This window comes from Strix aluco, chromosome 4 (genome assembly GCF_031877795.1).
Source record: "Strix aluco isolate bStrAlu1 chromosome 4, bStrAlu1.hap1, whole genome shotgun sequence".
Classification (NCBI taxonomy): Eukaryota; Metazoa; Chordata; class Aves; order Strigiformes; family Strigidae; genus Strix; species Strix aluco.
Window position 1 is genome coordinate 64,468,236 of NC_133934.1, and position 13,313 is coordinate 64,481,548.

Consider the following 13,313-nt stretch of genomic DNA (forward strand, 5'->3'; position numbering starts at 1 on the left):
CTCTGGAGAGAGCTTTGCTGCAGCAAAGCCCGTGCCGGTGCTCTTGGGGGTTGCTGTAGTACCCCCTTGTGACATCAGTCTCCTCTAGGAAATGTTTGAATTCAAGGTCACTCCAGAATACTAGGGGAGAACAAACATATGGTATAAAAGTAAAACAACACTACATTTCATCTGTAAAAGGGTTTTATGAGAAGAGCCAGTTCAGATATAAGTTGGTAAAGGGTCACTTCACAATATAGCCCTTTCAAATTGCAGTTCAAACTCAGAATTAATTATCCTTTCACTGTCTTGGGTTTTCTTTTCTTCTTTGCTTCACATTAACTGCAGCTGAAATTATTTTAAAGCAATGATCTTGAACATCATGTCCTTCAGCTGGCCCTGAAAATCCATTTTCTATGGAAAGCCTCCTTTCTTTTCCAAGATTTCTGTGAGTGTATAAAGCTCATCAAGGCTCTGGTTCTCTAGGGGTGTCAGATGCTCGAATAATACCCAGGTGTCTGCCTGCTGGACCAGCTCCAAGGTACTTTATTAGCATGAATAGGCCAATTTAAAAGAGGTTTAACTCCTTCAGCTTTCAGGGATCCAGCATGCGTGTCCTGCAGCAGCAGCAGGACACTTTGCGCATGTGCACAGCTACAAATACCAATTCTGAGTCATCAGGTTGAGATAGAAACAAAACATTAAGGGCACAGACACAGGCTGAGACACACCAGTCTGACAGAAGAAATTTTTTTCTGTGCAACGGTACCTATAAAAAAGTATCTTTAAGGCCAGAACTACTCAGAAGCTCCCACACTCTCTTGGAAACACCACTTTTCCTCCTTCCTGTGTTAACTCTGGGCACAGCAGAGAAACAAGGTGGCCTTCCCATGTGAAGCCACCACAGCTGCATTTCAGGGAGCTATTTACATACTTCAGCAGCTCTCGGCTCACAATTAGATCACGATTAGGAGAGGCTCTTGCGGCTGCATTTCTGGCTCCCACCACTCTACCAGTGGGATTACATGGCTGTATGCTCCAGAGTGCAGCTACAGGGTTTGTGAGTCTATGCGTGGCAGGCTGCCGTGATACCACAAGGTAAGTCACTTGGCTAAGCACACGAGGGGCATGTTGATTCCCTATTTTACCTTCCTATTCTGCATGGGTTTCCAAGGGAAGGGGGAACACATCCCATTTTAAATATATTGCATAGGGATGGTCCCAGTCCAAACCAAGCCCTCCAGAAAGCAAGGAACAGCAGATTCCTGAGTTTACTTCAGGCTGGAAAAACCTTCCTCTCTCCCTGTACTGAAGGGAATACTATTCTTCCGCTTCCTCTCGTGGAAAGCTTTTCAACTTTTGCCCCATGCCAGGGTTTCCCATGGCACTGCATGAGGCTCAAGCATGAACAGCGGGCCTGTAGGTATCGATATAAGCTGCAGGGAGATAACGCTCCAACCTTCTCTGGCCCTTGAGCTTCCAGAGCTGCTTTCATTCTGTTCTTGAGACTCCCAAAATGCCCACGCTAGAAGGACAGCAAGAGCAAAGCTGAAGACAGAGCTGAAGAGGTAACAGGCTGCACCTTCCTCCTTTCCACCAGCCCAACTTGCTAAACGTACACACAGAGTCCATGCTATGTCCTACCCAAAGCAAGCTGAAGGATGGGTTGGACAGGCGGTGGCTCCTGGGAGTCACACAGTGCAGAGATTTCCCCCTTTCCCTCCTCCACCCCAACAATCTGTTAGTGGGTGTTGATGAAAAACTGCTTCAGACAGGATTTTCAGAAGCTTTTCACCAAAGCTTAATGCTGCAGCTTGGAAATAAATGGGACTTTATCACTGACATCAGCCCACAGTCAAACCAGTGCCAAGAGCTCTTGAAAATTACTCCCATGAGCTCAACAGTATTTAGGAGTGGAAATGATCCTGTTGCACAAAGACTGGCTGAAATTTGGTGCAAGGAGCCTGTTTCTTATGAGAGTCACTGCAGGCCCTGGCCAAGGGGCTTGCCAAAGGAGTGGCTATGAGGGACAGGGGGGCCACAGCCCACCGAGGCGTCATGGGAACAATCTGACTTTTGGCTGAAGCAATGCAGCCCCGATGGCCAGCAGGCTGGGAGGGGTTTCCTAAGTGACTCACAAATCTCCACTGTCTTAGGGCTGATCTTGCCAAGGAGAAAAGTCGCTGGCATTGACCGTCACTGCAATGCATTAGCTGGTGAGGAGTGCCACACTTTCCTGAGATTTGGGCACACTCTGAGTGTTGGCATGACCTGTGGTCCTCTGTTGAAATATGCAGGAGAAAGCAGCACCAAACAGAAGAAACTGAGACAAGGCTTAGCTGCAAGTTCCTGTGATTGTGCAATACATGGCTGACACTAGAGCTGGCTAAGACCGGTATCTCGGTGTCCTGGTTTCGGCAGGGTGTGACCTGCCATATGTTAACCCAAAAACGCAAGAAAGAGGCTCTCATCGCTATCACAGGAGCAGTCAGCTTGCATCAGGACCCTCTGAGCAGTTAAAAGTGAAGATAAGACCAGAGAGATGCCCCAGTTGCAGGGGTGAGCAGAGAAACCCCTTGTTAACTGTACCTTCTGCAGACTTGCTGCCTGACGGAGGTTGTCTGCATATAAACTGCAACTGCTGCTGCTCTCCCTTATTCTAAAATTTCCGCATGCCACTTCGGCATTTATTCCCTGAGGACACAAAGCCCTGTGTATGGGCTCCAGCATGCTGAGGTGGCACATCCTACCACAACATGGGAACACAGCTTTCCAGCAAGACCCAGCTGGAAGGCTGTACAACAGGTGCTGCCCGGGAATACTGTTGCAGCAGGAGGAATGACACCGCATGGGACTATTTTTACTAGCTCTGTTTATGTGCAAAATGGAGACAACGGTAAATAACACTTCCCCCCCCCCCTTCTTCTCCATATCCATTTTTCTTCTTGATGATCTAATTTCTCATTATCGTGACTTGGCTTCACTGATGGAAAATTTGCCTAGAGTTTTCCCTAAAACTGTGTGTGATATTGCCAACATCTCTGGGCAATTTTAAACTCCATCTCCTCCAATAAGTGCCCAAGGGAACAACTGAGTTGCCACAATTTCCTCAGGAATAAACGGAGGACTGACCACAGTATCTCACATACCGCTGCATGGCAACTCAAGTAAATGTTGACCTCTTGTGATGATCGGTTTCCTTACCTCAAGAGAGCCAACAGTTTCATTCTATCTACAGTTTTAATTGGCAAAAAACTGTCTTGGTAATTTTGTTATCAGCGACAGCAAGTCTTGAGTATTAACAGTTAAAAATCACCAAAGGATGCAAAGATCCATTGTGTATGAAATTTGTTAAGGGTAGTGAAAAGTAAATGCATGAACAATGGAGAAAGTTAAATACCTGGAAAATACAGGTTAGATATCAAGAGAGGCTTCTAGGAGATCTGGGCGGCACAGATCGCACCTTTTATTCACTCTTTGGATTGTGCTGCTTCACCCCACTAGGCATTCACTGTTTCGCACCGCCACTGAAACGTCTCAGGGAATAAATACCATCTTGTCATCATACGTGGGAAGATCACCCAGTGAAGTCCCACGGACATAAAGAAAGGAGGGTTGCCTCAATGGCCACAGAACACAGTTCTGCTGAGTACCTGCTGCTCCAGGCCTTCCCCCAGCTCAGACACAAGCTGCTTTAGAAAATACTGGCAAAATCATCTGCGTGATGCTGTTTCCTTCTTCACACCAATGGCAGCAAGAGAGGAAAGAAGATGTTGGCTGTTTTTCAGGTGAAGTCATCCCCCTCACGATGCCCAAGGTGAATCAGCGTTCCCCCTTTGCCGCAGGGCCGGTTCCTGCATGCAGAGGAGGCATGCGGCAGCGACTATCCCAACCGAGTGGGAAGCCAGCTGTAACGCTGGGACCTCACAAGATGTCCGTGCCCCTGTCAGCAAGCAGGGCACGGGCAAGAAGGGCCTTTGCTGTGTCCACAGCAACCCGGCAGGGCGAGGCAGGGCCATGTCCTTGATCAATCCAAGCAAACATGAAATCAGCAGCAAAGCAACAGAGCATGTGAAGATCCTGTCAACACACACTTAAAATAAGAACTGTGAGCAGATGCCCTTGGCTTTCTAGGGACTACAGAAAACTTAAGATCCTTGCTTGGAGCTCCAGCAATTTGCTTCAGAAACAGAAGAACCAGAAGGGTCTGCCAGTCCCGGAGTGGAGAGCATGTCCACTGGGACGCTGCACCCCCTACTCTAAGGTTGGGTCTTCAGCCCACTCACCACAAACCAGCTGAATTGGAATGAGGTCTCTTGTTCAGCTGGAAAATGCCATTAATGAACTAGTAGCGTTGCACAAAAAGGCACGCACCCATCTATTCCTTGCTGCCAGCACAGCTAATAGGGAACTAGTCCCTCCTCTTTATAAACCAAATATCAGCAAGGACATATCAGAGCACCCTCCCCATGCCACCTGACCCTTCTGCAAAGGTGCCCCTGCCAGCCCTGTTACAGCTACCTACTGCTGATCACTGTTTATGCTCGATGGAGAGATCCCCATTACATTTTAACCAAAAAGCCCTACTATAGCAAGACATGGCTAACCTACTTCCTCTGAACGCTATATAAAAATAACTGTCTCATTGCTGTCTACTGAGTCAAAGAAGGTGGAGAGAGATGATGACAAGTGCTCTGGCAGGAGGAGAATGAGCTCAGGGACTGCTCCATCACCTCTCATCTTCTAAGTTATACAGACTGGTTATTATTAAGACCCCCAAAAATACCACTACAGCAGTAACAGTTCAGACCAAACATCCATCTAGTCCAGCTTCCTGTCACAGTGACACATGGCAGGAGCAGCATAAAAATACAAGGTTATGACAACAGTGCCAGCATATATATTTTCTCTGCATACTGTCCCAGGCCACAATTAGCAGGTCGGGGATGCCCTGACCCAGAGACAGGAATTTTTATATCTTGCTGCTGCAATCACATGGTCTCGATCCCACCCTTTAACACAAGACATTTTCTTTAATTTACAGCATGCAGAATTAGACTCTGCAAAACAAAAAAATAAAACCCACAATCCCCAGCCTTAAAAAAAATCACTCTCCACGTAAAAAGCAAAGCTTCTTTTAAACTGCCCAAAGATTGAAGCAAAGAGCTAAAAATCTGAGCCACCAATACATAAGATTTGAACAAATACAATCCCAAAGGCACTGTTTAAAGTTTTAAAAACCCAAGGTTTAAGGTATTTATAAGCTGCTTGAGGACCTTGTACCAGGGTTTGAAAGCAAGAGGCTGACAGCATCTAGGCTTTCCTAGGAAAAAATGGAATTTCTTCACAAACAACAGAGCAAGCAGGGGCAGAGATAGCTCAGGGTCAGCGTTTCGCACCCAAGTCCCCCAGCTGACACTCAAATTCTTCTTCCCTTCTGCAGCGCTGGTGTCTTCCACACCCTTTCCGCAAGGCTCAGCAGCTCTGCACACAGAGCCCCAGCAGTGTCGCTAGCAATGCACTGCTGCTTATTTAAATATATTTATCAAAGTGTTTTCACTTTGTGGTTAGAAACTCTGTAAAACAGATTCCTCAGGATTTGGGTACACTACTCTCTGCGTCCCTTGGTACTTCCTCTCGTAGTACATGGGAAAGTGAGTGTGGGGACTGATGGCAGCTGGGGGTCATTGCACTTACTGGGAAATATTTTCAATTGCCATAATCAGTTTTTAAGGAGGACGCATGGCCACAGCACATCATAAATCCCAACCAAGCTCTGTAACTATTTTTCCTGCCTGCAAAAAATAGGTCAGACAATCCAGTGCTTTGTTTCAGCTTCTCCCTGGTATTTCCCAGAGACTCATGCAGCCATCTCCCTGCAGCACCATCACACAGGGCACGGAGCATGGGAACAAGCTGCACAATGCTTCCCAGTCCACACAAAGTTTGGTTTCTTTCCTGACATGCAAGGTTTGATTATGCCCACGTTACCATGTAAAGTACTACCGTGCATGAAATAACCCAGTCACTAAAATGCTGCTACAGTTTTGATCCTTGTGGCTACCAGCTGGCTAGCCACGGTGCTAAAGGACTGAATTTGGCTGTCCTGTGCATCCTCACTGGGTATCTGCAATGCCCAGCAAAACCTTCAATTCAAGACCTCATAGCGCTACCTCTTCTCCCTGTCCCAACCTGCCCGATGCACAGATCAGGTCCCTGTTTTCTGAAAGAAAACCAAAGGAGATGCATGTACTAGGCCAAGACCTCCTGGCCTCAGCCCTTTGAGGTGAAACATGTACATACATGTTTCCATACCAGTATATTCTGCAGTAACTGTAGAAACAGCAAGCTTCCCAGGTTCCTCTAAACTAAGTCTTATGGTAATTGTCTCTAAAGCTACAAACATATGGACTGCAGGACTTCTCTGAAATTAGCCACTAACATTTCTGTATCTGTAACTAAATCAAACCAGCTGATGGAGTGGCTTTGCTATTTCAGATAATTTCCTCTGAACAGGCCATCTGATAATCACCAAAAGTTCCTTTTTTTTCATTTTACAGGGTGGTGTTATTTGACACAATGTTTGTGTCCAATCCAGCCTGTGTAAATCAGCAGAAAAACTTTTAATTATTTCTTTGGTTGCCGGACTTTGCTTTCAAAGCTTTAGAGTGCTGAGGTTAAAGGCTCTTTCCACAAAGGAAAACATGCCATTTCTGCTTCTTCTGATGCATAAAAATGGTATAAAACCTGTTTTCTCAAGCCATTTTGTTTTCTTTACATGAAGAATTCCTTTTTTTCTTAAATACAGCTGGAGAAATAGGTGAAGTTCTGATATTACGTATAACAGGAGCACCCAAGGAAAAAAACTGAGCACCCGAGAAAGTAAATGCACTTTGGCCTGACCATTTAATAATGATTTTAGTCTTTGAGATCTAATTTCTTTGTTCTATAAGAACTGCAAACTCTCTGGTGCAAACTCATTGCTTTAAACCCATGAGAAAAAGCTCATCCCTTTCTTTGGTTTGATTAGAGAGGTGAAAGTTTCCTTGGGTGCTTCCAGTTGAAAGTCAGCAGTAGCAGAAGACAGTGGACCCCACAGCTCAGAACTGTTCCTTGCCATCACTACACCCTGCACAGCCCCTGCTCTTCACAACAACACTTACCACTGACAATCTCTTTAATCACCCTTTGTGATGAGAAGCAGCCACAAACACACTGAAAGCAACCAGTGGTGGGCAATTCTGTTTCTGGCAGAGCAGACTGAACACAGCATCTTATCCTGCTCCTGCAGCAGCCCCACTCCTGACTCAGCACTTGGGGGATGCGGTGGGCTGGAAGCACTTTGCAGTCTGTTTGCTCTGCAAAGGTGACGTCTAACCTGTGCCCAATGCAGGAGAAGAGCGACAGCTCAAAGCCAGCCATGTTTGCTTCTCCATTCCACACGCTGCAGACGAGGTCACAGGAAAGAACCCTCGCCTTGGAGATTACTTACTTCTTTGATGTTGCAGCTACGGGCCACTTGTATGCAACCAAAGAAAACATTTTATGCTGCCAAAGTATTACATAGTGCGGGGAGGCTAGTAATACAGAATTAGGGAAGAGCTGGCAAGTGTGAGGTTTCCTGTAGCTGGGCTCTCAAACATATTGAGGCAAGATGAATCTTGGGAAGAGGGAAAGGAAGTTCAAGTCCTCTGCAGAACAGGAATCCAGAGGCCATGGTAGTTGAAAGGGGAGGAGAGAAGCTATTAGCTCTGCATCCCAGCTGAAGGGAAAAGCAATGTCACTGGTAAGACCCAGAGAGATAAATTGTCAAGCAAAAGCTCTCACAATGTTGTTGCAGCGTTTTACCTAACAAAGCCACTTTCTGAGGCAGAGCCAAGAGTGGGGGGCAGATGTCTCCTGGGGTGTGTTGGCTGAGCCCACAGATGCCTCCAGCCCTGCTGGTGCCTTCCAGAACTGCTGTCATGCTGGCTAACAGCAGCTGAAACCTCTCGCAGTGTGTTCATCTTCCTGCCAGGATGGGACTGTAGCAAAGAGGCTTACTTGACCAGGACCTGGAAATCTTTAAGATGAGTGGCCAGATAAAGCCAACAGTGAGTAAATTCACACTGGGTGGTGTCTTTCAATACCCTTGCAGAACAGCTGGAAACTGAATCAGCTAACTGCCATCACCTAACAAGGTCAGGCCCACTGAGCTGTTCAAGATCAGGCCTTTTTCTCCCAAAGCAGCCCAAACTGCATTTCACTTCTTTCTTTTCTACGAATGAGGCTGTACCCTCCAGCATACGCCACATCTAGAGCAACTTCTTCGCCTGTATGGAGGTGATGAGGACTTTTTAAAGTGGCCGATGTGACACTGGGTACCTGCCTCACCCAGATGTTGTGTTCAGGGTGACTGGTGGCACTGGCTGGCCACCTTCTCCTCTAGCTCCAAATGCACCCATGGGGTCAGTATTAAGCAACAAGACATCTGCAGGACAATAGGACTCCCATTTTATTTATGTTTGTTTCCCCTTATGTAGCTGCTTCAACCAGCAGCTGAAGTTTAAATAGGACTGGCTTAAAAGGTAAACATTTCTCACAGCTTTTTCATCAACTATATTAAATACAGTCATAAAAAAAAAAAAGCCCCACAATATTTTCTGTATTTGCTGAAGGATGACGTCCTCCTTGCCTTAAGCGTGTGCCAGATTACTCATAAACCTGGACCATATGCCACTGCAATTTACTGATGGGCCCAAGCTGTTTTGGTAGATACAAAATCCGAGGGGATTAAGGAGGCTCGATCCATGCTGAAAACAGAGCAACAGTGGTGGGGCAGCTGCTTGCTCTCTTTGCTCAGTCTCAATTTAGGTCAGTAGCCAACAGACCGCCCAAATGCGATGCTCAAGAGCTGGGCTGTGCTGCGCTCAGGCACATGCAGAGGCCAGCCCCAGCCATGGGCACCTGCTGCCTTCAGGGTGCTCGCCCTTCGTTGGGATTCAGTGTCCATCCCGGGCTGTGCAGCAAGAAGTGCACACAGGAGTAAATGAAACGGCCCTGGTTTCTCATATTTAGCGTTAGGCTGCCAGACCTAGCTGAAGAACCCTCAGTGTAAAGCAAAAATGGGGTTGCTTCTCTCCCCATCCTGTTTGCCTTTCCGTGCAGATACACAAATCACAGCTGTGTGGTTAAATACCCTTGGGGTGGTGTGGGTGGGAAAAGTCCAAGTGTGGGGCCAGTGGAGCAGGATGACACCCAGCAATAGCTCTAGCCAAGCTCCCTTGTGCAGACCCTGCTGGTGACCTGTCTGGAAGGCAGCTGGTGACTGGCAGGTCACCACAGCTCTATTTTTGTATTCCCTGGCCTAGAGAGTGGTCTACTTTTCAAGAAAAGAAGGCGAGAGCTCACCTGAAAGTACTACCTGAAATGGGGGCCTCTCCTGGGTGGTAGTTACTCAAAACAGAGGTGCTTGCAGTCAGCCAGACTTTGGCTCTCAGCTGGTGCCTTGGCTTCTTTCTAAAGAGGCTGATACTCACATGAAATATCAAATGACATAAATGATCTGCTGTTTCAAGAAAAGCCTACTTAATACCTAGTAGTACACATAATTCAGTTGGAGCAAACAGCTACATATTAGACAACTTCAGTAGATCACTGGAATCTCTTTCCCCTCCACATTACCTTAAATTTCTCCTTTCCCAAGTAAAAAGACAAGCACCTCCATCACCTTTAAAGGCACTGCATGTCATCAGAGAATTACAAAGTATTTCAGAGAGTACAATAGGAAATGAGGATCGAGAGGCCAAGTATGAACATCCTACATTTCTCCATGCAGATGAGAAGTACTCCAGATCACAGCTGCTGCACATGAAATATCAAACCTAAATCACGTGAACATTCTTTTCAGAATATTCCTCCACTTGGTGTAATTTGGGATTGTAATTTCTTATCACTTAGAAGGTGCTCATGATCAACACAGTCTGACTGCATTTTCCAGCTGTCAGAGCTGGCAGACTGCTTTATTCAACACAGTGGCTTTGTACCTTTGCAAGGAAGAGTCACACCCAAAGATTTCACTGATTGGCACAATTAAGTAGATTAGAGTCTGGTCATTATTACTTTTAAGTAAGACTTTGCAATTTTAACCTTGCATGTCTCATCTTGACAGCTGAAACACACCAAAAAGCTAGAGTTGTGTCTGCTAGGCTTCAGAGGTAGGTGCGAGAGAGTCTGATAGCAAAAGCTTGGCTAAAGAAACCAACGATCAAAGTACTTGTGAAGGGTGAGGCAGCGGCAGGCTTTCAGCTGAATCACTTGGCTGCTCCCTCTCCTTCAAGACATGAACCCATCCGGCACCCCTGTGACTTTACTCTCAGACCCGGGTGTGGAGGGAGGAACCAGCACACTGACCACTCATCAGATGTGGTCATCTTCCTTCACCTCTTGCTTATGCCAGTGAAACTTCATTCATTTCAGATTTCTTACTCCTCCCCTCGCCAGGACACTTGGGCCCCGCTATACTGCGTCCCATCTGCTGTGATAAACATTGGCCCGAAGTCTTCACTGATGTTGAAATCCTTTTGTATCAGTCTGGCAAAGTGGAGAGTCTACAATGGCTTTGTGGAAATGAGCCCCAAGCATCCAGCGATGGGTTGCCAGGCAGCGAGGACACTAACGTCTGATTGGAAGGGTATTTATTAGGTTTTTTGCTTATTTTACAGATTTGTCCTCCTCAAGTTTGCTTGTCATTGCTGTGTCCCAGATCAACCCCAAAACACGCATGCCTTCTCTTCTGGGCCAGGGTAGCTGAGATTGAATACTGTCACTCCCTGCTTTGTGTGCCCAGATGTGCAATGCAGATGGGGTTTGTGGAAAGGGACAAGGTCTGGCTGATGATAATTGTTTACAACTTTTATTAAACCCATTTTCCTTTTCTAATTATTATAATAGTTCCCGAAAACATCGTCCGTGGACTTTAAATGTTTGATGATTGTGTATTTTAATGAAAGCTGTGGAATTATCCTGTGCTCGGTGCCACATGGCCCCACAAAGCAATGGAGATGCTGAATAATTTTTAAAAATTTATAGTTTACAAGATATATTTCCCATCTGTGGCAATGCAGTAGCTCCCAAAAGCATTAAATTTCACTACATTAACAACACCTCTTAAAAACAATTGGCTTAACTCCACAGGATGGTTTTATAATGACCCGAGAAGTGCGTTATAATGTATACACATGTTGAAGATTAACATCATTGAAGATTGAATGCTACCAAAACAAATAAACTCCACATCCAAACCAAGTGCTTTTATACTTCGAAGTAATGCGTTGCTGTTCAAAGTATTAATTCCATTAATACAGAGAGAAAGAAGTTCCTTTTGGCACTTTGCAAAAGCTCAGCCCAACAACCGAAGCTATGACAACAACAAAAACCTGTAAAGTGTAGTATCTATAAAATGATTAATCCCTGGGGTGAGATTAGTATCGACTTTTCCTTCCCTTCTCTCCCCAGAGACATTTTCTGTTACAAGGCAAAAATACATGAACTGTGCTCAACTTAAAAATTGATTTTGGGATGTAAGCCAGACCAGATGGTTAGAAAAGCTAAATACCGTTGATTTATTTCTTACCCTTTACGAAGCAATATTAGAGACAATGGACCTTATCAGAACAAATGAGAATAAACATGGGGATGCAGACTCAATAGAGAATTAACAACCAAAGCTACCAGATTCTATTATGCTATGATTAATTCTGAATTTGTGGAAGTATTATCAGCAGCAAACGTCTAGCTTTATCTAATGAAACCAGTGCCAAACTAGACAACCTTTTAGTTAGGGCTCTTCAGTTTGCAAGATACTTCAGCACGAAAAAAGTGCAGAAGATGCCAGGCTTTGTGCCATAAAGTCAGCTAGAAAATTTGCTTAAACATCGCCCCTCACCCAAATCCCAAGAAACCAACAAAATGTCCAGATGGACACCACCATGAGCTGAAAGTCTCTACGTAAAGGAGGCCTGAGGGATCTCACCAGGCAAACCTCGGAGGTGCAGCCAGAAGGCACTCACCCTTCCTTGCCTATTCCTTCAGAAACAAGCAAGCAGCCTTCAGCCCCCTGCCTCCTACTAACCATCCCATGAGACCAAGAGGGTAACATCACCACCAGACTATCCATCCTTCCTCTTCACCTGCTACGGCTTCCCATGGCTCTGAGTTCTGTCCCAGATGATGCGATGGCTTTGGTCACAGGGCAAAGAACTTTGACTCGCAGTTACAAAGTCAGGAAGGCATTCCTGCATGGGGAAGCAGTGGGTACTGAAATGCTTCTGCAGCTCTGGCCTTCGCCCCATGCGCCTCAGTTTCCTCACAGTCCACCACAACCTCCCCGCTGGGTGCTGCAGCACGACCAACATCTCCACTGCAGAGCTCCCCCTCCCTCTGGCAGAGGCAAAAGGTGCAAGACACTATTTATTGCCTTGTGACTGCCAGGTACTCCTTGTAAACAGGTTATATTAATTACTTAACAAATGTTTACCGCTGTCCTATATCACCCTCAGGTTCAACCATCTCTGCAGAGAGAATATTCAGCGCTGGTTAACTGCTGCTGGCAACAAGAGGAAATGGACTTTCTGATGAAAATGTTTAAGGCCCATTATTTGTGAGATGCAGCTGAGATGGGACGTAATGAATTTAGCCCTGTTTCGCTTCATTTACCATAGATAACGCATACAATAAAAGTTTAGTTTATACTCTGGTGCTGCCATGCATGAATATCTCATTATAACTGCAAAGACTTTTTATTTTTATTGGGACCTGTAACAGCATTGTGCTATGTTAATTACCAACCATGTAACAAAAGTGCAGCAAGGTTTCTTTCCTTCCTTCCTTCCTTCTCCTTATATGGACATAATGAAAACCAAGGGGGCCTGTAGGCAGGCCAGTATTTAAGCTGGCATGTTTTATTAGTTTATGGCTGCAGTTAATGGGGACTAGATGCAGAGCACGGGGCAAATGGCGAGGAAGTCACTCCCACCTTGGCGTGCAGCCACCTCTGTGCCACCTGCAAAGAGCCTTCCCAGAGTTCAGACTGCTCCTCCCGTCCACCCCCAAGGCACCTCTCACTGCAAGGGCCAGAGCCCCGCTCGGAATCTCCCACAGACCCGTGTTCAGGGTTTGCTGTTCCCCGCTCCTTCCTGTCCTTGTCCCAGCATGCAGGTCCAGACCAGCACTTCTGCCACGTGCGGTGGGGGAGACCCACCGCTTCATGAAGAGGCACTGCTGGGCTGGAGCCAGGGGCACCACACAGGCTCAGCTGCCCTTGCATCTTTTCACTCCCTTTCCGCTGCCTGGAG